This window comes from Drosophila elegans, unplaced genomic scaffold (assembly GCF_018152505.1).
Source record: "Drosophila elegans isolate 14027-0461.03 unplaced genomic scaffold, ASM1815250v1 contig_716, whole genome shotgun sequence".
NCBI classification, from domain to species: domain Eukaryota; kingdom Metazoa; phylum Arthropoda; class Insecta; order Diptera; family Drosophilidae; genus Drosophila; species Drosophila elegans.
This window is the reverse complement of record NW_024546073.1, coordinates 2514-28785: the sequence shown is the minus strand read 5'-3', so window position 1 is coordinate 28785 and position 26272 is coordinate 2514. Positions and strand designations below refer to the sequence as shown.

Sequence of the window (26272 nt, the reverse complement as noted above, 5' to 3'; positions counted from 1 at the left end):
TGGAAGTTAGCGTGTTTTGCCAAGTCTTACCGATTACCGAAATTCAACAAATCACGATTTGTTATTCTTCCAGCTCGAAAAGAAATTGTTTAATACATATATTTAAAAGTGCGAACACTTAGAGCTACAGAATGAGCGCAGACCATAAAGGTGAATAAACTAACAATCCCAAAATCATGACTAAAACAATGCAAATACAAATTAACAATAACAAAACGTAACAAAAGAATGTAATTAATGGTTCAAAAGATAAATAAATATGGTATTTGTTTTCAACAACAAAAATATTTACGTATTTTGAAATCATTAAATAGTGGATTAATGCTACGTAGCGGGCAAAGAAATCCGGACACCTTGGATATGGCCTCTATATGCAAACTTTGAATGGGACAAAATATGTAAAAAGGTTTAATCGGTTTGAACCTTTTTTCATGATATCTATTAAGTATTTAGTATTAAATGATCTTCTAATTTGGTGAATCGCAAGCTTTTGGTGCAAAAAAATAAAAAAAAGTGAAACTTGTTCAAAATGACTAAAGTTGATAGAGCTTTACGATCTTAAAATTTAAGCCTTCTCGATATTAACGCTAAATTTTGTTTTTCAATTAATTTGAAATTTACTTTAAAAATAAAAGTATGTATTTTTTGCGAGCACCTCAGGTTTTTAAAAAGTATCAATAATTTTAATTTACGATTTTTTTGAAAAAAAAAAAAACCATATGAGAATCGATAAAAATGTTGTTTTCGTGAGCAAATACATTCATTTAATTGGAAAATAAAAATTTTCTCGAAACATTAGACACAATTTAAAACAAGAAAGAAAGCAAACTTCGGCAAGCCGAAGTTCATATACCCTTGCAACTATTGCAAGAATTAAACATTTTGAAAACTAGTTGGTTTTGATGACCTTTCCAAAGTATATTAATTGTTAACCGGCTCGAGGTCAGGATGTTGAGAAAATAACACAATTTTTTAATTTTGGTTATTTGTCAATATATTTTGGATGCTCTTCGGCAACCGTCTTCAGGACAACTATAAAAAAATAACAACGATTTTAATATTCTTAACAAACAGAAAACAATTTACATATCACATACAATTAATTTACACGTCTGCGTCCTGTGACTTGGAGTTGTTAACTAATTTTTCTTTCCCTAGTAAATGTCTACATAAATGAGCGCAATTGTCAGTGTTCGTTTTGTATTTCATCCGCATGTCTGTAGGTGTTTTTATGATATGTAGCATTTCTATGGTGAATCGTGTGACATAGTGTTGTTCTTGTGATAAGATACTCGCCTCTTCGAAGTTCGGAGAGTGATTATTCTTGGCACAGTGGGACATGAGTGCTGTTTTTTGCGCGTTCTTATGGTGTCTAGCTTTGAAGTTCGATTTATGCTGTGCTAGTCTAGTTTTAAATTTCGATTTTGTTGTTCCTATATATATCATGGTGCAAATTTCGTTGTTTTTGCCGTTGCACGGCATTTTATATATCACGTCTTTTTTGTCAATTTCATTTATCTTTGTTTTTGTTCTGTTGTATATAGATTTTAATGTGTGGTCCGGCTTATGTGCGATACTTATGTTTTCTTTGTCGTAGCATTCCGATTTCGCAACACGTTCGGATAATGCCGGGACGTATGTAATTGACATATATTTTTTGTTTTTATTGTTTTTAACGCTATTTTGTTTTGTTGTTTTGTGTTCCGATAATAATGTTTTTAATATGTGTTTATTGTCTGTCAACATTGATTTTATCTCCTGAGTCGTCTCTTCGTGGTAATCCGTGTCTGAAATTTGGAGCATTCTCTGTATACAGCTTCTAGCTGTATTTATTATCATTACTGAGTCCAAATAAGCTAATTGATCGTTTTCTTCTAGTTCCTTTGTAAATTTTATATTATCGGCGAAAGAGTTGAGCATGGTCAGTGTAGTTTCAATGTCATCCTCTTGAATGATTGCGAACAGGTCATCTACGTATTTTGTCAGTAATCTTGGAGTTCGTCTTTGTTTTTTTTAACGTGTTGTCCAGAAGAGTTTCCATTACAATATCTGCAATGACCGGCGAGGCTGGCGATCCCGTAGGCATTCCTTTTATTTGTGTGTAAAAATTGTTTTCAAATTTGAAATATCTGTTTTCTTGAATAAAAAATTGTATTATGTCCATAAATATTGTTTCCGGTATTTTACTGTGTTTTTGTATTATTGTCCATTTGTTTTTACTTATATCCAGGGCTAGATCTGTCGGTATACTCGGAAATAATGAAATTACTTCAAATGAAATTAATCTTTCATCGTCGCCAATATATGTGTTGTTGATTTTGTCTTTGAATTCTTCTGAATTTTTAATGTTATGTTTGGAGTCTATTGTTATGTTTTTTAATAAGCCAATCTGCTCCTCCATCGGATCACCATCCTATGCACTATTTGCATAGTGCATAGGATGGTGATCCGATGTACTATTTGCACTATTTGCATAGTGCATAGAATGGTGATCCGATGGAGGAGCAGATTGGTCGTAGAGGGGTTCCTTCTTTATGAATTTTGGGTAGTCCATATATTCGTGGTGGTAATGCTGTGGTAGTTGTCAACTTAGTTTTTTCAATCCTTGAGATAAGTTCCATTTTTTATAGTTTGTCCACTATTTCGTTATTTTTTGTTTGTATTCTAGAGGTGGGGTCTTTCCTTAATATCCTGTATGTGTTCATATCCTTTAATATGTCCTTCACTTTTGGTTGTAGTCATCTTTGTTCATAGCTACCGTTTTGTTACCTTTGTCTGATTCATCATAGAAATGCTACAAATCATAAAAACACCCGTTTTGTAGTTCATCCGTATGTCTGTATACGGAAGAACTACAAAACGGACAATTGGCAATTGCGCTCATTTATATAGACATTTACTAGGGAAGAACAAATTAGTTAACAATTAGTTATGTCAAATTTAAATTGTTTTCTGTTTGTTAAGTATATTAAAATCGTTGTTATTATTTTATAATTGTCCTGAAGACGGTTGCCGAAGAGCATCCAAAATATATTGACAAATAACCAAAATTAAAAAATTGTGTTATTTTTTCAACATCCTGACCTCGAGCCGGTTAACAATTAATACATTTTTGAAAACATTAAAATTATGATTTACTTGCGTATATGTCTAAAAACATTGAAGCTATGATGACTTGCAGCTCAATAATTAGTTATTATATATATTTTTATTATTTCTATGGGAGCTTTTATGGATATAGTCGTCCGATTTTGATGAAATTTAAACCGTAATTCTGAAATATTTAACAATTACTATATCTCGAAGAACTAAGTAAAAAATTAAAAACCAAAAACCAAAGTAATAATTTTCTTAAAGGGTATAAAAAATTACGAAACGAACATTTTTGTGCCTGTCCGGATTTCTATGTCCTCAGAAATTAAGCTGTTTTTTATTGTTTATCGTAAGTAAACATTTATGTTGGTATCAACGCTTATCAATGACCGTTTGTGATTGTTAGTGGTTACATGATTGTCATATGGTTTTAATGATTAGTTTATCGACGGTAATGTTTGTTTGCGATCGGTTTGATAATGTAGCCCGGCGGGCGTTGACACTCCCTGATTTATAACCATTTGTATATAAGGGAGACATAAAAAACATATTTATGTAAGTCTCAAAATATTTAAAAAGAAAATACTTTTCAACGATTACTTTCGAGCGATTATAGTTTTTTATACCCTTGCAGAGGGTATTATAATTTCAGTCAGAAGTTTGCAACGCAGTGAAGGAGACATCTCCGACCCTATAAAGTATATATATTCTTGATCAGCATCACTAGGCGAGTCGATCTAGCCATGTCCGTCTGTCCGTCCGTCTGTCCGCCCGTTTATATGCAAACTAGTCTCTCAGTTTTAAAGCTATCTGCATGAAACTTACCCAAAAGTTGTCTTTCTATTGCAGGTAGTATATAAGTCGGAACGAGCCGGATCGGACGACTATAGCATATAGCTCCCATAGGAACAATCGGAAAAATAAATGAAAAAAAATTATAATTTTGCTGTTTTTTAATTTTTTGTTTAGTTCTTCAACATTTAGTAATGGTTAAATATTTCCGATTTACGGTTTAAATTTCATCAAAATCGGACGACTATAGCATATAGCTCCCATAGGAACAATCGGAAAAATAAATGAAAAAAATTATAACTTTGCTGTTTTTTAATTTTTTGTTTAGTTCTTCGACATTTAGTAATGGTTAAATATTTCCGATTTACGGTTTAAATTTCATCAAAGTCGGACGACTATATCATATAGCTCCCATAGGAACAATCGGAGAAATAAATGAAAAAAATTATAACTTTTCTGTTTTTTTTTTTTGTTTAGTTCTTCGACATTTAGTAATGGTTAAATATTTCCGATTTACGGTTTAAATTTCGATCAAAGTCGGACGACTACATCATATAGCTCTCATAGGAACAATCGGAAAAAAAATGAAAAAAAAAATTATAACTTTTCTGTTTTAATTTTTTGTTTAATTCTTCGACATATAGCAATGTTTAAATATTTCAGAATTATGGTTTAAATTTTATCAAAATCGGACGTCTATATATATATAGCTCCTTAGAAATAATAAAATACTATATAAAATAACTATCAAATAATTGAGCTGTAAAATCATTATAGCTTCAATGTTTTTAAACATATACGAAAGTAAATCATAATTTTTAATGTTTTCAAAATGTTTAATTCTTGCAATAGCTGCAAGGATATATGAACTTCGGCTTGGCATGAAAACGTTATTTAAGCTTTAAAAAAATGGTACCATACAATAAATTCTGAATGCCATTTTTTAGAACAGGGAGTCTCATTTGCATTAAAAAATCATCGATTTAAATTTGTAAGCCAGTGTAATTACATGGCGCAGCGATATAAAAAAAGTCTGTTGTTGACAGTTTTTATTGTGATTGTTAAACATGTAGGCATAACAATTGTAATATAGTTGTTTTAAAGAATATTTATTTATTTAACAACTTCAACTTTCTGAAGTTTACTTCCATTCTCGTTTTATTTCAAGTTTTTTTTATTTTTGTATCAGTTTGTCATTGTTTTCATTTTAGGAAGCTATATATTTCGAACCCAGCTCATATTTGTATACGCTTGCAACTGAATAACTGAAATTTTGTAACTTGTAGATGTTCCGGATCGTAATAAAGAGTTTTTGTTTAATTTGTTTGTTTTGTTTGTTTTTTAACACTGATCAACAAAAAAGGTGACCAAGACTAATGGTAAGTGATCCTGAAAGGATTTTTTTCGAAACTTTCCAGCCTGTCTTAATTTTGAGAAAATCACGGTCAAAGTTTTATAAATGTATTTTTTATTGATTAAGACCTGATATTCATTTTATAAGCTTGAATACGGCTCATTGATTACAGTGGCGAGTGCTTCCTTTAACTGGTTTTTTCATCAATATAATAATGTATCGGTTTTTTGTTTCCATTTCGTCAAAGATGTACAAATATGTGGAACCCAAAACTTGCCTTAGTGCTGTCCATGGAATCCAAAATATTTGTCTTAACTTTTTTGTACGTGTACTGTGAAATTTCGTCTTTAAAATATCAAAATTAATATACCGCACACTTAACAAATCGAATCTGGTTAAACGAAAATATTTAAATTTTTTAAGGAACCTTACCTGACAAATATTAATTTCGCCTACTCAAGGCTGCTAAAGGTTTTGTCCTAAGACTAGAGACTTACCAGAACTGTTTTTCTGGTAAAAAGCCTTAAAAAGTTTTTAAAACAAAAAGTGATAAAAAGTTTCGTTTTCGAATTAGTGTTTTGCAGATAAAATCCTTTCAGAATCATAAGCATTTAGTCTTGGGATAAAAAAGAGTGTAGACTTTACGAACTATGTTATTAATAGCTTTTTTTCTACGTGTTCACGTAGGTCCTGTGATCGGCATCCGCCACCTGCAGGCCCTACTGCTTTTTCTGGCCATCGTCGTGAACTACACAGCTCGCCTCAGCGTGAGTGTGGCCGTGGTGGCCATGACGGATGCAGCTACTGCCAATCCGGTCTTTCCGGTGAGTGCGGTTCGCTAGGCGGCTGAGTGACTTAGTTCTCACCGAAATCCTTTCTGCAGGAGTACGATTGGACCGGTGCCCAGAAGTCATACGTCCTATCCAGTTTCTACTGGGGCTATATCGTCACCCAGTTTCCGGCCGGATTTCTAGTTCGCCGTTTCGGGGTCAAGGTAGTGCTACTCATTCCAACGCTAGCCACAGCCATCCTCAGCGGTCTCACGCCTTACTGTGTGGCCTGGGGCGGCTGGCAGGCCTTTAGCACCATCCGCTTCGTGGAGGGCCTCTTCCAGGGCTTAATATTTCCGTGCATACACGAGCACCTGGCGAAGTGGTCTCCACCCTGAGGACCGCAACCGGTTGGGCACCCTCGCGTACTCGGGAGGCGACTGCGGGTCGGTGTTGGCCATGGCCAGCAGCGGCCTGATTGCGAACGGCTCCATGGGCTGGCCAGGAATCTTCTATGTTTCGGCGGGCACCTGCGGGCTGTGGTGCCTTCTCTGGGTGACACTCGGCGCAAACAACGCTCCCAGTTCGCGTCTGATCGGCGCAACGGAACGGGAGCACATCGAGCGCTCGTTGAAGCGGCCCGATGGCTTCCACGCCCAAAACATACCCATCCCGTGGCGGGCCATCTGGACATCAGTTCCTTTTCTACGCCCTGCTGATCGTGCTAAGCGCCCAGGGTTGGGCCAACTCGACAATGCAGCTGCAGACACCTTTCTACCTGCACGGCGTCCTGGAGATGGACATCAAAAGTAACGCGCTCTACTCGGCCCTGCCCTTCCTGGCCATGTGGGGCATGTCCTATGTGTACCTGGTCTTCGCGGATGTGGCCCTGTCGCGGAATTGGATGTCACTAACCACGCTGCGCAAGTCAATAAACACAGTATCCTACTGGGGACCGGCGGCGGCGCTCATCGGAATCGGGTTCCTGGACAAAAGCCAGGCCAGTCTGGCCATCGCCCTGATGACAATCAACGCCGGATTAAACGCCGGCTCTGGGATTGGTAGCATCCTGACAATCATCGACATGTCGCCTAACCACTCGGGCATGCTTATGGCCATTGTAAACGGCATTGGCAACATCTTTCCGCTTTTAACGCCGCTCTTAGTGGGCGTAATTGTCACCGAACCGGTGAGTACTCCGAAAAAAAAACCGTTACATTTTCCCCTTTTGAGTACGAGTCTCTAATAATAAGATCATCAAGGCAAGACCTACTGGGGTTAAAACTGATATTTTGAAATTATGTACCTTTGGGTGTCAATATACCATTATCCATTATGCTTCAAGTATTAATATGGTGCTGATTTGAGGAGTTTCTAGGATAATTTTTGGGTCAAATTGATACATGCAAATACAAATAGATTTTACGATCAATATGACACCCAAAAAAATGTTTTATATTCCTTAAAGGTGGGCTGTCTGGGCTTAGTTATTATCAAGCCGCTCAAGTAATATACATATAGTTTATGAGAATCGTGAGTCTCTTATGCATTCTTGAAAAAAAAGAGCAAGCATAGGATTATAATATTTCTGTAAACTTTACTTTGTTTAGTAAACTTTATATGCAACCGAAACTTAAGGAAAAAGAAACCAAATACTGAGCTGCGGAAGCAAAACCTTAGACCAAAATATCGTGTAACACGGCATGGGAGGTATGATGACTTGGGACTGCATTTCCACAAAAGGAGTACGAAATTTAGTATTTTTTGATGACATAATGAAACAATCCAAGTTCCTAGAAAATTTGAAGAGTCGGATGAAAAAAAAGGGAATTGGCAATATATTTAATTTGTATCAGGACTATTACTCTAAGTACAAAGCCCACAATGGCAAGTTCTGGTTGCTTTTTAACTGGCCAAAATTCTTGGAAACGCCGTCCAATCGCCTGATCTCAATCCTATTGAGTATTTGTGAATTGAGTAGCACCGCCGTGTACACAAAACGCTAGGATCGGCCGTTTCGGACTAAAAGAAACTGCTTCGGGAAGCGTTGGCAAAAATTGCTCAAGAATATATTCAAAAAGCTCTTTAAAACATGCTAAAACGTGTATCATACCAAATACTAAATAAGAATTATAAGAAAACAAGAAAGGAAGCAAACTTTGGCAAGCCGAAGTTCATATAGCCTTGCAGCGATTTTAATTAAATTTAAATCGTAATTCTGAAATATTTAACCATTACTATATGTCGAAGAAATAAAAAAAAATTAAAATACAGCAAAGTTAGAATTTTTTTTTATTTTTTTTTTCGATTGTCATTCGATCCGGCTCGTTCCGACTTATATACTAACTGCAATAGAAAGACAACTTTTGGGAAAGTTTCATGCAGATAGCTTTAAAACTGAGAGACTAGTTTGCATAGAAACGGACGGACAGACGGACGGAGAGACGGACATGGCTAGGATCACTAGCAGATCCTGATCAAGAATATATATACTTTATAGGGTCGGAGATGTCTCCTTCACTGCGTTGCAAACTTCTGACTGAAATTATAATACCCTCTGCAAGGGTATAAAAACGAGTATTAAAATAACCCAACATTTGAGTTTTTTTATGTATATTTTTACTTTTAATATTAATTACAACCTTAATATATGTACCTACATGAATAGGTGCATAAACAAACTTTAAATTTCCACTTTTAAATTAGTTTCTGTTAGGTTTAAACATTTTAATCGCTTTTGAAGCAACGTAATCAGACTACAAAAAAAAACTTCAAAAAAAGAAGAAAACATTGTTAGACAATTATTTCTTAAGGGAATCTGCTAGGTAATTTCATTGTTATCGGTTTACGGCCACACTGGGTAAACCGAAACAAGAAATGGGGATATTTTACTTTTAAAACGTATAAAAACTAAAGATATTATGAATTATGTTTCTACAGTATTATTATTAATTTATTGAATTGTGCATTTTGTTGGCTATGACTTCCCAATCCCCTTTGATTGCGTTATTTTCAATATGTTTGCGCTATGACTTTCAACGCAATAGACTAATAAAAACAAGGAAGGAATCAAACTTCGGCAAGCCGAAATTTATATACCCTTGCAGCTATTGCAAAAATTAAATATTCTTATAAAACATTCAAATTATGATTTACTTGTAGCGTAAATGTTCAAAAACATTGAAAACAGGTAGTTCATACGTCGGAACGAACGAATATAGCATATAGCTGCCATCGGATCAATCGGTAAAATAATTGAAAAGAAATTATGTCTGTTGTTTTTTTTTCAAGTTAATTCCTAATAAATTTAAATTAAATCTTAATGTATTAGGGATAATTGTTTACGACAGTAATGCTAATATGCAATATTTTATGTTTGAATTGGTGTGCTCAAATCTAAACCACAAACGGACATCGTTTGACTTTGGAACTTATTAATAGTCATTGCAAACGCTAATCTAATCGGATACTGAATACGTTTAAGTTGAATTGGCACATCTGTAGTTATAATAGGGAGTCGTTTTATTAATATATTTTCACCTCCGAACTTATCATTTACACATGCTGTCTTCAATAACGTTTTTCATTAATTTTCGTATGACACCAAGTTTCCTGGCAACAACTGTTTTATCTTCCAATTTAAATTGTCAACGTCCACATTTTTTGCTGGATGTGTGCAACAATTCAGTCAATAAGGCATCCAGTTCGCCAACGATCCGTCTGGCAAAAATTGAATCAATGTTATTGTAGCCACAACGTGCATCCACACGATTGGGAAGTGCTCTTCCCGAATCCTCGCCGCCCATAAAGTAGTAGTTTGGCATTGGCAGCAATGGGCCCATTTTATGATAAACTTGACTTCTGATTTTGAATGTAGAATTATATTGTTGACCGTATGCATTAGTGTTTTGTACTATTGCTGCTGCTCCGAATGATGTCATTTGAAAGCAAGAATTCAATTTTTGAATGAGAATCTGGATCCGTGCCGTTAAGTAAACCATTCAATTTCTCATTTTGTGCTTAAATTTTAGATAGTTTTAGAGCATTCCTTGTTAATGAATGAGCATAATATTCAATATCGGGCTGATACTAAGTGCTCGATGTACCTGTTGACGTTGTTGGTCATTTGTTTTCCGTCTATTGACTGTGAAATGTCGTGATTGTCGTTGTTCTATGCGTCTTACGTCATTGCATTCAGCTCGCTTATCTTTTGATTGTTCTGGCTCTTCTATTTTGCATGCTTCTTGATCTACTTGTATTACGACTCAACTTCTCAACTTAGCAGCTTTGCTTTTTGTTCACTGTACAAAACACAAACAAAAATTATTAATTGAATTACCTAATGATGAAACAAATTATACAAAAAGCGAAATCATGTAAAAATTTATGCGGTGAAGCGATAAAATAAAATGAAGTGAAAGTTAGGGATCTTAAAACTGGACACAAAAATAGAACTGCCCAATTGTAATAAAAATCTAACTTTTTTTCTATGAAAAATAAATAGTGGCCGATTCTTAGACCTACTGAATATGCATATAAAATTTCATAAAAATCGGTCAAGCCGTTTCGGAGGAGTATGCAAACTAACACCGTGACACAATAATTTTATTATACCCTTGCAGAGGATAATATAATTTCAGTCAGAAGTTTGCAACGCAGTGAAGGAGACGTTTCCGACCCTATAAAGTATATATATTCTTGATCAGCATCACTAGTAGAGTCTGTCCGTCCGTCCGTTTATATGCAAACTAGTCTCTCAGTTTTAAAGCTATCTGCATGAAACTTTCCCAAAAGTTGTCTTTTTATTGCAGGTAGTATATAAGTCGGAACGAGCCGGATCGGACGACTATAGCATATAGCTCCCATAGGAACAATCGGAAAAATAAATGAAAAAAAATTATAACTTTGCTGATTTTTAATTTTTTTATTTAGTTCTTCGACATATAGTAATGGTAAAATATTTTCGATTTACGGTTTAAATTTTCATCAAAATCGGACGACTATAGCATATAGCTCCCACAGGAACAATCGGAAAAATAAATGAAAAAAATTATAACTTTTCTGTTTTTTAATTTTTTGTTTAGTTCTTCGACATATAGCAATGCTTAATTATTTCAGAATTATGGTTTAAATTTTATTAAAATCGGACGTCTATATCACATAGCTCCCATAGAAATAATAAGAATATATAAAATAACTATCTAATAATTGAGCTGCAAGTCATCATAGTTTCAATGTTTTTCAGCATATACTTAAGTAAATCATAACTTAAATGTTTTCAAAAGTATTTAATTCATGTAATAGCTGCAAGGGTATATGAACTTCGGTTTGCCGAAGTTTGCTTTCTTTCTTGTTTTATATATTATTGGCGCATCATATGCAAACAGATATACATACATCTATGACGGTTGTGATTCTAATTGACATCTAATTGTTATATTTTGCACAACACTATGATAACGTTATATATACATATATACATATTTTCCATGTCAGTCAGCTGGGCTTGTTGACAAACGGAAAACCGTTAAAATTTAACCCGCCAGCTGGCAAATATATTTAATTATTATCAATACTGTAAATGTATACGCAATATATAACAACGTAAAATAATTACAATTAGCTTACGTTCAACAAAAGTGCCATTAAAATGGATCGGGAATATTTTGTCGTCAACATTTTATTATTGATGTCGCAGATGTTAAATATAAACGACGCTAGAATTAAATTTGGTATTGGATTGGTGGCAGATACGCGGCTCTATCGTGTTTTTGTCGTTTTTCCCTCCATTTCGCTTGCAAGTTCAAATCCAACAACACCAAAGATTAAATTTTTTATTTTTTTCGCTAGACTCCTGGCATCGCTCTGCACATTACTAGTATTGTTTCAGTCGATCTGAGTCCGACGTTCAAAAAAGCACTGTCGAAGAAGGTTCGCCGGTTATTTGCCTCTCTGTCTCTCATAGGCGGCGAAAGGTTTTCGTCGATCTGAGTACTAGGCTTAAACATGAAATGTGCATTTGAAATAGATATCAGACTTTTTTATTAATGTTTTTTTGATGAAGTTCGTATTATAGGATTTATTGACAAAAAATCAAAACAATAACAGTTTTTACCGTTATATTACAAGAAATCGGTCTTGTCGAGAACTTTGTCCTATTTATTCGTAGTCAGGACCACAAAATATATGGATCCTGAAAATTTGAAAATTATCGGGCGTGGGTCATTTTCGGAAGTTTATCCCTAAAAGCGACGAAAAAACACTAAAATGTGGTAACGAGTTTTGAGTTAAGCCGAGTAGTTTAGTCAGCGTAAAAATTTTGTTCTTTCTAGTGTAACCGAAGTTTTGGTCTCACTGGCCTTGTTGACAAACGGAAAACAATTTAAATTAAACCCGCCAGCTTGCGACTATCTTTAATTATTGTCAATACTGTAAATGTATATGTATTATTTAACAACGGAAAATTATAAAGTACAATTTTAATAAATGTTTTGTTTTGAACCGCGTTGAACAAAAGTTGCATATAAATGGATAGGGAATATTTGGTCGTCAACACTCTGAGTTTTTTGGGTTTTGGTCCATTTTTTGATCCGACAAAAGATTCAATTTTATATTCTTTACGCTGGGGCCTGTCATACGTTCGCCCAGGGTTTGCAATTTTCTGGTATTATTTTCCGACGATTTAAGTACCGGTGTGGATAAAAGGCACTGACCAAAAATGTACGCCGTAATTGGCCTCTCGCTCTCTCCCATAGCTGACGAACGGATTTCGTCGATCTTAATACTAGGCTTTACAATGATCCTGGTTTCACGCAGGGATGAAAACCGAAACCTTATTCGCTTAAGTTGAAATTCTAAACTACAGAGTATAGACGACATACAATTTAGTTTAGAATTAACACTACTGGGCATAGGTTTTGTAATATTAATTATAATGTTATATATATTTTCCTTAAAAAAATAAAAAAAATGTTTACTCTTCGGTATAGAAATGAAACTACAAAGTATAGGCCTTATATCATTTAGTATTTAATTAATACTTATACTTTAATACTGTCAGTTTATTTTAAAACGCCCTCATTATCTTACGATCAAATTGCCAGCAAAATTTGTAACGTACATACAAAAAAAAAATAATAATAACAGAAAGTAAACTATTGTTACAAGATTTTTCAACTGTTGGGTAATAGAAATTCTCAATAAGATGAATATTAAATTAATACCACAAAAGTATGAAAATAAAACTTATGTGCCTAAAAATGAAATCCTCAGATACGAAAGTATAGGGGCTTATTATTAGTATTGAATTAGTACTTATACTTTACTACTTTCTGTAGTTTATTATCAAGAACACTTATTTAAACAAAACTTTTTTTTTTTTTGGGTTTTGATTGAAACTCAGAGATTATTTTTGGGGTGTACAGACCACAAACTGCGTTGTCATTGGTGCAACTTTTTTATAGGATTATGGTTTTGAACAAAACAACTCTGTTTCAAGCAAAGCTATTGCAATCAATCTGGATTACTTTTGGGACAAACCTTTAAATTATGCAATTAACAAAACCATATTTTAGGATAAACTTTTTTCCTGTAGCCTGAAATTTTTTATTATTTTTGTATTTTTTTAACAAAACTATTTACGAATTTTGAATGTTGCTTGCGGAAACTTTTGGCTGCGATTGTTTATTAATTAATTCGGACGTTGGTGCACTATGATCGGTACAAACAAGTGGCCCTTGCGACACCAAGCAAAGTTTATTACGCGTGGAGCCCTATTCCCCCAATTCAAAATATATACCAAACTAAAAAACCAACTAATAATACTAATTACTTGTTAAGTGAGATAAGATTAATATGATTGAGTTAATTATAGTCATTACATAGTACTCTAAATGGTTCATATGCACGCCATATTGCGGACTCCAAACTGGTGAGCAGTACTCCAGGATTTGACCAACTAATGAAATAAATAATGTCTTTGTGACATACGGATCATTGAATTCTTTTACCACCTTTTTATAAATCCAAGCACTCCTCTGGCTTTATTCAGCATGGACGAACTGTGGTCAGAAAATTATAGTTTTGGGTGAATTATTTACGGAATAAAATGCCTTTTATAACGAACGATGATAGCTCCAAAAGGTTTGTCGTAGTAGACCTGCTTGTTATAAATCCATGCTGACATGGAGATATAATCGATCGACAAAGACGTTGCAAATGGGGAAAATATCGTTTTTGAAAAGCTTTGGGATAGCGGACAACTTGGATAGATATAGAGATGCTGGGAAAGAGGCGGATTTACGCTAACAATGCTAACAAAATTATAAAACTGTTTTGGATCTTTTGAAAATTGAATCCTACAACGAGTTATACCAATTTAAGCCAGATATACATGTCTTGAAGCGGTTAAAGGTAGTCTTGCGAAAGCAGTGGGTTCGTTTATCAGACCTTTCAGATTTTTTTATCAGTTAAACTCTGTCTACCAGGCAATACCAATTGTTACTAATCTCTTCAATACCTAAATCTTTAAAAAGTATTCTTAAATCATTGTCTTTCTTTCGCATATATTATGCAGTCAAAATATAAAACGGACTATACTTGGTACTTAAAGGTGGAGTGCTGTTTATTATTTGTTGAACTCTGTGTACGTAACGATACCAATTTGCTGGGTTTTCTTGGCATATTTTCCTTAACATCGGTATCAAAATTTTGTGGATTCTTTCAACATGACTGTTGTCCCTAGGCATGCCTGTGGTGATGTGCTGCTACAGTACTCCTCGAACAGTCCAGAAGTGAATGCAGTTCCCCTTTCAGTAACTATTTGGCAATGGTTGCCAAAAACTGCTGCGATCTTTTCTAGAACTCTGATCCCGTCGCTTTTGTTGAATAACGCCAATAGCTTTCGGATACCGAAATGGCTTTCCTTATGTGCAATGTTTATGATTTCCTCTACCGTTAAGTCAGGAACAACCAGTAGTTAGTTAACTGCGTATTTGTAAAGGACAAAACGGATCAAAGCGGATTTAACAGCTTAAATCCAGTTGTCATTGTTTTGTATCTCTAATAATCGTGACTTTCTGGAATCTGCGATCAAAAAGTATGACAATCGGCTTAGTCCTTCCACGTGCCTTATCCTGGTTCCAGCTCAGTGCTCCACTTTAAACTCAAACTCTTGCAGCGCCATGGCCCATCTTGCAACTCGCGGTTGCAGGTCGTCCTTTCTAATCGTCATTGCAAAGGCGTTGCAGCCGGTTACCACTGTAAATCGCTTTCCGAGCAGGTAGACTGTCCACTTTTTAGCGCGGTTACGATCGCTTCAACCTCAAGAACTGTATTTTTCGTAAGTTCGTAAGAACTGTATTTTTCTTCACAAGTGTTTGTCTTCCGACTCATAAACTCTACAGAGTGAAACTGTTGATCCTCGGAGTCCATCTTACTTGCTTGCATTTGTATGCACTTCAGTTTCTGCCACCGGATCGAACAGTTTGAGTACTGGTGCTGATACTAGCAGTTGCTTCAGATAGTTGAAGGAAACTTAACCTTCCTCAGTCAACGTTAAGTTTCTGTCGTCCTTTCTATTATTTTTGTCTCGCCTTAAGTTGCTCAATGGTTTTCCTGCTAAAGCATTATCTTTGATAAATTGCCGCATGTATGACGTAAGACCCAAGCAACGCTGCAAAGCTTGTCTGATTTAAGGAATTGAAACGTTAACGACTGCTTTAATTTTTTCGTTAGTTGGTGCTATGGCTCCGTTCTCGATGGTGTAGCCTGCTCAAGAAAAATTGTGTTTTTCCCCATTTGAAGCGCAGTCCTGCCTTCGAAGCTACTTTCAAAACTTTTTCAGCGCCTGCAGTCTTTCGTTTTCATCCTTACTTAGCACGACTATATCGAATGTTTGACTTTGAATGAGATCCCTCAACGTAGCTGTTAGGTATTGGCAGATTACAGCAGGAGAGTTTGAGATGCCAAGTTAAGTTACTGCCCGTTAAGCGTCACTAACGCTTTAAACTTGCTGGATTGTTCGTCAATCGGTACATGAAAGAATCCGTTTATCATGTCAAAAGTTGTAAATATTTTCGATCCGTGCAACCATTCGAGAACAAAGTCAACAGTTCAACAATCTTTGTTTTTCTTTCCATGAGCCACAGCTGATAAGATCAGCTGAAATCGGATGGTGGAAGGGTTATGTGCTCTGTGGAAATCGGAGTTTCACTTTTTTTTAGATCTCCGCGCGACATATCTCCGCCTTTTTACAAACGACATATCTCCGCGCGAAGATAAGACGTTTGCAGAAGGGCGAAGATATGTCGTTTTTATACGACATAACTCTCCCCTTGATCAACGCGGAGGTTTGCAAACGAGATATTTCGGCGCGGAGGCATGACGTTTAAAAAAGAAATATTTTACCACCATGTAGATGGATCATGCCGTCCCGATTCAAAGAAAAACCTTGTCATGTGTATATGTATATATCATGTATATAGTATTACTTAAAATTGTTTGTTTTTGGATTTATTAACAGCAGTTTAGTTGACTTCTTACTAAATTGTAAATAAAAACATTTGGAATTGCCTCATCAACAGGCTGATTTCAGCTGGGACATTTCGGTTTCGAATTTCCACTTTTACTATCTTCAATGTCATTATTTTTCAAGAAATTAAGCCGCAGATATTTACATGATTACATGGTCGCAGCCAAAACAGATTTAGACTTCAATAGGCACACATTACATGGGTTCATTTAGACAATAGCAGTATCCGACAACTGACTTAAATTAAAAGCATCTGAGGAAATAAATGATATTGAAGAATTAAGCTCAGCCGAATTAGTTTCCGTGTCATCCACACTGTTAAAGATATCCTGCTTCTGAAGAGGATCGTTTAGCGAAACCGTGCGAGGTAAAAATCCCTGAATATATATTTCACCGTTCTCAAACAGTTCCATTGCACCGTTGCGCCCATAGGCCAAAATTCAAAAAATCGACAGTACCAAAAATGATCGATAAGTATAAAATTTGTCTCAAAAATGACCAAGCTTCTAATGGCAAACCGGATTTATCTGGAAATCTAACGGGACTTTCTAAAAATAAATCGCAAAGCGTGAACACTTGTTCAATTTTGCAGCGCAGCGGCGTTACTTTAGCATTTCGTCAAAACAAAGTTGCACTTTAAAGTGGTCAAACTTTCGCAAGAGATGTCCGAATTAGTTTATTTAAAATTAACTTTAAAGTTTCAGGTATTTACTTTAATAAGTTATTTTTGTGTAATTAATCTGTTTGATTTGTTATTTTTTGTGTATGTTTGATAATTAATCCTTTATTTATGTATTATGTGAACGTCATTTTCATGTTTAAATAGACCTTTAGATATGTTACCCCCCGATAACTCCTTTAGGAGTGTTATCAGTGTATTTGTCAATGTTTGAAGGTAACAAAAACGTTAAGTGTAACTGCTAATACTTACTAATTTGTGTGTATTCATTAATAAACTTATGCTGTCTTACTGTTTTCAGTGTCAAATTTACGACGCAGTCTGCTGCTCTTCCTTTGCTTTTGTGATGTTTCTTTCGTCATTTGTGTTTGTAGACAATTTTGGATATTCTTTTTTTCGCTCATTTGTATGTTATCATTTTCTATAGGCGCTTCTTGTAACTGCGAACTTTCACGCATGTACATACATCATTGATCTTTGGTGCACAGAAGAGGGCAAAAATGCCAATAAAACTCGAAGAGTGACTACTTTGGTAGAAGAGAGCATTAAGAACAAGGGATATGCAGTTGACACGATAACACTTAAGAACTGCATTAGTTACATTTGCAAAAAAATTATTAACTTTTGAACAAGCGTATTAAAAGTTTTATTGTTCAATATCACTCCAATTGGCCTCCTCATCGAAGGGTTTCAAGTGCTGAACGTGGACGACCCAAAATTGATTTTGCCGAGTCCTCAAAAAGGACAAAACGACGTCGGCTAGCCCTACAGAAACACATGATGAGTTTGCAGCTTCTGTTTTGCGCTCAATCGATTTTCCACCGAACCTAAAGTCATCCGAACCAAATATTGAAAAGGTTTTATCGCTTTTAATGGAAACTGGAATCACGAAACATCAATACTTGCTCATTCGTGAATTCATTAATAGTGAAGCCCCATGCAATATATTGCCAAGTTATGAGAAAATTCTCAAATTTAAGAATTCAAGATATCCGAAAGACATAACAGTAGCTGAAATATGTGCAGAAGTCGAGCTGCAGAGTCTACTAGACAACACAGCTTTAAGTATTAAAAACTGTAATTGAAAATTGTCTTGACAAAGAGGACACATTAAAATTAATTGGAAAATGGGGATTTGATGGCAGTACTGGGAACAGTGAATACAAGCAAAAGATTTCAAACTGTAATGACGATGATAGAAGTCTATTTTTAACATCATACGTCCCACTTCAGCTAATAATAATGATAATAATGAAAGTAACTCCAAAATAATATGGAAAAATCCTAGACCATAATCTACACGCTATTGTAGGCCAATCAGACTTCAATTTAAAAATGAAACAGCTATACTATCCATTGAAGAAGAAGTCTACTTCAAAATTAAATACACAACTTAATACCAACCGAATTTCAAATTCGCGATAAAAATTATTAATAAATCATGACCTGCACCTTACTATGGTGGATGGTAAAGTGTGCAACGCGTTAAGGAACACGTCGTCTATGAAATTCTTTATTTGCGGTGCGAAACCCATCGAAATGAACGATTTGGGAAAATGTCTCCAAAAATAAAGTTAATAAAAAGTATTTTGAATTTGGCTTATCACCACTTCATTCTTACATACGCTTTTTTGAGTACTTTTTACACATTTCATTCAGAATTGTTATTTTTACAAAAGATTTTTACTTTCAGAAACTGTCAAAATATTTATAACTTTAATTGGTTTGCAAGCACATCATATAAGTATCCAATTCGAATTAGCCTAATGAGCTACTTACTGCGACGTGCGTTTATTGAAGAAATATGTTTTTTACAAAATAATCGATACCTTAAAAAATAATACGCTGTAGAGCAGCGATCTATAAATTACTCACACAAATATAAAACAGAATGTCATTGTATGTGTTTGCCGACCGCTGCTTTATTGTGAACTATTCCACGTACTATTCTATGTACGAATGTACAGTGGCTCACAGCTTATTTGATGCCGAGCCTATTTAAAAATGTGTTCGGCTGTATCTTTTGAACGTAAAGAGCTGTTAAAATTTGAATGGCTTATAATACATTTATATATCTAGTGTAATAAAGGAACATTATTTATTTCATACGAAGATGTCAATGGGTTAATATAACAAAAAACAAAAATTTTCCAATATTATTAGGTCACAGCTTAAATGATGCACTTCATATTTAGTCTTAAATAATTAACAAAAAAGTCTTAAAAATATTTTCAGTATTTTGTATGATATCCCTTGGCTTAAATGACCGCATTTAGGCGTGATGGCATTGAATCACCAGTTTCTGGGTCGTTTCTGGTCCTATTTTGGACCACTCATCCAAAAGGGCCTTATTTAGCTGTTCCTTGCTGGAAAATTGTGTTTCCGTATGTTGTTATCGAGTAAAGCCCACAAATTCTCTATAACATTCATATCTGGTGACTGTGCAGGCAGCGTCTCCATATGAGGACAGTTACACTAGTCGGCATAATTATTTTGACGAAACTCTTTTTGACTATTGAACTTAGCGTTGCTGGAAATCGTGAAATAACGGTGCGAAAAATGAGGCGCAAAACAAAAGAATATATTTTTACCTATGTGCTTGCCAAATTTTATTTCCTTTACCTTTTGCATTCACTTTCTACTGATAAGAATGCATGTGGACAACAAGCTGCAAAGACTGTCTTTCGCAAAGGAACATCTTCATAAGCCAAAGGAGTTCAGGAGAAGCGTTCTATGGACAGATGAAAGCTCCTTTGAGTATAATTCATCAAAAATAAATTTTTGTAAGATTACCAATTCTCCAAAGGCAGAAACGGCGGCCCGTTTGCCAAAAGTAAGCCATGGTGGGGGCTCTGTGATGTTCTGGGGATGTGTGGCTTATAATGGACTGGGTGACCTCGTTCCCTGTCACTGGCTCGATGAACCAAGGCAAGTATTTGCGGGTTCTAAATGATAATGCGTTTAGTTCCGGAGACAGGCTTATTGGACACACCTTCATTTTGCAACAGGATAACGCCCCATGTCACAAAGCCAAAATGATTACAACATTTTTGAAGGATGTTGGTGTTACCACTTTGGACTGGCCACCTCAAAGTCCAGATTTAAATATAATTGAAAACGTCTGGTCTCTTATAAAACGTAAAAGAACAGTATCGTTGAATAAAACCAGAGAGGAGACAATTTCTGAGGTCACTTCCCTTTGGGAAGAGATATCTCTAGAGATTATCCAAAATTTAGTCGATTCAGTACCGCGACGCTTGCAAAAAGTTGTTGAAACCAAAGGAAATTATATATTTTACTAAATTATTTTTTTTCCTTTGGTTTTTTAAGTTTAAGCTTTATTATTCATATTAAAAGGTACTTGTCAAAATACTTATGCCACCACATGAAAATTACTTTAGCTTATATTTTTTAAGTTCATATGACAAAATGTTGAATTCATTATTTTTAAGTTTGTATTAGCACTAAGTAAAACAGAAAAAAAAAAAAATCATTGAGTTATATTAAACCATTAAAAAGTTACATACAAATTTGAACCATTAGTTTTTCGTCAAAATAATTATGCCGACTAGTGTATGTATGTATTACTCACTAAGCAAGAACATCATTTAACACTTGTTTTATGTCCGAATTTGTATTATCTTGGAATTTTTGTTTTATTTCTGATACCGCACCAAGTTTTGTTACTTCGCAACTCTGGGACGGATGATTATGCACCATATTATTAGCATTACAAAAAGCACGTGTTTTACCTGAACTTAAATATTGTCTGGCTTTGCAGCTTTCCACGCGGCAGACGTATGCTATATTACCGAGCTTCAATATTTTATTATTCACAAATAACTGCTCATTACACATCGAAAACAAAAGTTGTAAGCCCTTGCGTCTTCCTTACCGAATTTTTAAATTTAATGTTTTCAAAGTCTATTATTAGGTCAACTGCTCGCTGTGAACTTACGAAGTCAAATGACTTCAGTATACGTACACAGCACTTAATAGAAGAACAGAACGGTAAAATGCAATTTTGGCGAGTGCCACATCACCTCTCTCTTCATATAGTACAGTGATACAAAACATTTCGATTCCCAAAAATGGAAATATATTTATATTTGTATTTAATAGTAACTTTTAAAATTACTAAAATATTTTTTGTTTTTTCATAATGATTAAAATATTTGTATTTGAACTAGATTTAATCCAAAAATAATTTTTAATTTGCCTTTTTTCACTGTTTCACACATAGGATATCAAATTCAAAAGGGAAGGTGACAAAATATATATGTGTGCTCTATAATTTGTCCTGATTTTAGCACAAATATGAATATGTATTTAACATGAGTATGTACATATATATAAAAAAATCAACTTTGTAGGTATTAAAACTTACCACGTAGATGTCCTTCTACAAGCGACATATCTCCGCGCAGAGATAAGACTTTTAAAAACGACATATGTATCTCAGCGCGAAAATATTTCGTTTTTAAACGACATATGTACATATCTCCGCCGACTAAATAGACTGGGCGGAGATATGACGGCGGAAATATTTCGTTATCCCGACCATCCCATCAACGGTTGGTGGAAGGTTGATGGATCTCTTTGCAAATAGACTATAAGCCGTTTACAACTGGTTTTACAATTCAATTTGACACGAAAGATTTAATTATCGTTAGACAAATGCAATCACAACTTTTCAAATAAGAAAGTTATATGAAATCCCCTTGTCGCTCACCACACCCAATTGGATTGACTACCCAATTCGGTTGCCTCTCGTTCTCTTCAACGATGACGTCACAGCACTGTTTTTTTTCGTCGTTGTAGACTAGCGAAATTCGTCGTTTATTTTGCAAACTCTTGTCTCTGGCTGCTAAAATTTGCCAGATCAAGCTCCTGTGCGTGTTCCTGGTCTCCTTGATTTTCGGACAGTGAGTCCTACGCCTTCGTTGCAAGGATTACTTCGCCTCGTCCTGTCCCTTACTTCGTTGTCACCTGCGATCGCCTCATCAGAAAATTTCACTGGTTCTGCATCAAATCGTCGTCGAAATTTTGGTCGGGTTACTATTTTTTTCTATCTAGTGCGTCGACATTGCACATATTTAGACTTTCATCGGATTTTTCTTGTCTTTAACTGTTTTTCGCCGATTAACTTCTCTTTCTTTAATTTACTTTCATCTAACTCCATCGTAGATGGTTCCTAATGTTTTAACGGACAGTTATTTTAATTTTTCTAGGATTTTAAGTCCCGGACGAGCCCCCAATTATTTGTAGGGTATTACAAATTGAATATGGTTTTTTTTTTTTATTTCGGGTGTTTCTCAAGGATTCATATTAAACAATTAAGGAACAATATTCGGGTTTAACGACTTTCGCCAATCAATCAGCACATACATAGAGTATGAAATATTTGGAGACATTATATGTTCTCTTGATGCCGCTCTGCCAGTGATGCCACATTGTTTTTCAAAATATAAACTTACTTAAACTAAACTTAAAGCATGATAATGACATGATTAAGATATTTCATTGGATTATCCAATAGAAAAATTGTAGATTTAAACTTTTTTTAAATTTAAAAATAAATTTTTGCATGCCCAAAAATAAAAATGAAAGTTTAACACACTTTGATTTAAATATAATACCCCTCGAGGCTAAATCAGAACCGAAAATATTTATTTCAAAGTGAAAATATTTAGATTTACTATAATTTTTCTCTGGGTGTAGTCGAGTTCTGCGACTATTATATAGCCGGTTACTAGGTATATTGATTTCGTTGAAAAGTATGCAACAAGAAAGAGGAAGCGTTTTCGACCCTATAAAGTATATATTCTTGATAAGGATCAATAGCCGTTTCGATCTAGCCATGTCCGTTTGTCTGTCCTTATAAACGTCAATCTTGGCCAGAGATCTGAGACTTTTCATCCTGATTCTATTTATGCCTACGCAACGCAACGTAACGCCAATAAATCGCAAGACTTTGGACAGACGTTATAGAGGCCAGGTATTGGGCGGAATATGTTTATTTGGTTGATATCTATTGACGCACCAAACAGTTTCCAAATCAAACAAATGTTACAGAAGCTGTTAAGAAATTAAAGTCAAACTTAATCAGTGACGTCTCTATTGCAAGCGGTTGGATTTGACTAAATGGTTTGCTGGCGAAAATAATTGCTGAAGCCATCTCCAGGGAGGCAATTGTAAGCAATTTCTTATGCATTAAAAGACAATACCTTTTTAAATATTTAATTATTAAATATTATTAATATAAAATATTTAATTATTAATATTTGTGCCTCTTAATGCAAACGATAATTAATAATAATATAAATCCCCTCGAAAATTAGTTTAATTAAATTTCCCTGTTAATAACTTTTTGAAAAGCAAGAACATTTTACCAATTACATTCGTATTTTATAAATACAATATATATAATTAATTGTTGCTTATATCCTTGCGCCACTTTCACTTAAAACGTAATAAATTAATTCGTGTTTATTTTTTATTTACGCAGGGCTCGCGGAGCCAGTGGCAGATTGTGTTTGGAATGACCGCCGTGGTTTTCTTCTTTGGCAACCTGGTTTACCTCATTTGGGGCACTACTGAACAGCAGGTCTGGGATGCCGAAGACTTTCCTGACTCCCCGGGACTCGGAGTGCATACCAAATGGCCCCCCAAATCGATCTCCAGCCCATGGCGAATACAGTTGCTAAGCCAGATATAAAGACAACATGATGAACTCAGGAAATTCAGGATTGCTGGCAACGAGTCGTATGCGCAATAAGTGTGGAATGAAAAGTTGATTTGACCAGCACTGATTAAACGAGTATTGGGCCCAGCGTTTGCCGTTTTAATTAAAAATTCTTAAAATGTCCGTGGCGCCCTTGTATTTTAATTCCTTGTTTGTACGCATTTCTTTTCCTGGCCGCGGAAATTTAATAGAAAATTCTGGCTGTTTCTTTGAATGAATTCATTTTCTATTTCTGCCCGCATTTGCATGCCACCAGCATAGCATAGTAGAGGAAAGCAGAGGAGAGCAAACCTACACTCATCGCCTACTGAACCGGTTTGGAATTTAAAAAATCTCAATAAAAATCGAAAAAAATGTTAAATTTTTTTTCTTTTAAATATGTTTGTGCATTATTAAAATTATTTTCTTAAGGTTAAAAACCTTTAATAAATCAATCCTCTTATTGTGCGTGTAAGTGTTTAATGACAACGATTAAATTATTTTAATAATGTTCAAATAAATTTCTTTATACAAATTAAAAAACATATTTGTATAAGTACACTCATAGCAAAAATTCAGTATTTCGGTGTCAAATCAAGTACAAACGGTGTCAAAAGTATTCGAATTTTTTTGATTCAAGTACGAAAAAAAATATTCAAGTACAAATTATTCATTCCCGAAATGTAGAATTTGAGAATGAACGTTCTCAGTCCAAGTACTTAAAAGTGCTGGAAGGAATTAGGAAAGATATTGGTTAGAGTACGAAAAATTATTTATGCATGTATAAAAGTTACTTAATTTAAGTTGTGTAAGTGAACAACTTAAGCACACAGAGGGAAACATTTTTTTCTGGGAACATTTTTGTACAAAAAAATGTACATTTTAAGAACGGAATGTTCTTGTTTTAAATTAATAGTAATTTTTTTCTTCCTTAAATTGATAGTTTTCAATTGATTTTACTAATAATTCTGGTATTTTTTATAAACACTATACGCAGGATTAAAGCAAAAAGATCGTTTTGTCTGTGTATTAAAATAAATTTAAATATTATTATCAAGTACGATCTGTACTTAATCTGTATGTTCGTCCGATTTTCAAGTGCGTCCGTACTAAAATTTAAATATTAGTACTACATTTTTCTGGGTGTATGTAATTTAACAAAGTAAATATCAAATTAAAACAATTCTGACGTGCTCCTGTTTCTACTTTCATATTATCTTTGTGTTTTAAGTTTCTAAACAAAAAAAGAGCTTGGGAAAAACGAGAGGTTATTTGTGTATTAAAAACGGCAAAGTTGTCTTACCGTTCTAAAAAGTAGTGTGCCCTTCCTTTCTAAAATCGGAACATATATGTAAAAATATATGATTTGAATTGATGATGATCTTTTTCTAAAATACAAATCGAACTGTGCCAGACTTCGCCAATTATCAGATATTTATCGTTATTTTTGTTTTCAGTGCAGTCAAGGCAACAGACTCCAGCTCCGGTTTACCAATCGTACGAACGCCCCCTCGGAACCTTAACTTTATTCCCATCTGCATGCTTATCCTTGTCCTCGTCCTGGGCAGTCAGTCAGCGCTGAGCGGCGGCAGGCAAACAACAAGAAAAAACTTTGCACACAAATCAGAAAAATGGACACTTGGTAGAATTTATGCACGAACGCGTGCGCCCAGTACGTCGCATGGCCATATTCGCATGGTCTTGCGGTGGAATTGTTTGCCACCCGGCGGCAGAAGGCGACTGGCCGAAGGGGCAGAGGCGCGGACTGCGAGCCAAAAGAGGCTTATGGCCAGCAAGTGGCTGCGGCGCGTATTTCTGGGCCAGACAAACCAAAACCGAAACCAAAACGAAAATGTTTTTCAATTAAAAACGCTGTAGAGCGAGCGCAAAAATTCATTTGAATTGCCCCATCGCTGTCGTGTCCCGCGTCCTCTACCTTCTTCTCCCCACTCCTCGCAAAAGCCACCAAACGGCGCTGCCTCAATGAAAAGTCATAAATGGCCTTCGCACGCACATCCGGGAGCAGATATGTACATTAGGGCGGTCCAAATTTGGATAAAAATTGTAAAGTCCTCTAACTTGCTTATAGTGTGCGATTTTCTGCATTTAAGGCATACGAAAAAAAACTGGTTGAAGAAAAATTTGTAATTTCAAAATTAAATAAAAAACTTAAAATTATAAAAGTTCAATTTTTTTTTTAATATTGCTCCCATGGGAGCTATTTGATATAAATCAAGTTTAAACCATAATTTAGAAATAATAAAGAATTTCTCCTTCTTGAAGAACTAAAACAAAATTAAAAAACAATGTTACAGTTTTTTTTGCCTTT

At 34.9% G+C, this 26272-nt stretch overlaps 1 pseudogene; it reads left to right on the top strand.

Annotated features, from left to right (window-relative positions):
• On the top strand, nucleotides 1–23937 carry LOC121467757 (annotated as a pseudogene).
• The last annotated feature ends 2335 nt before the right edge of the window (nucleotides 23938–26272 follow it).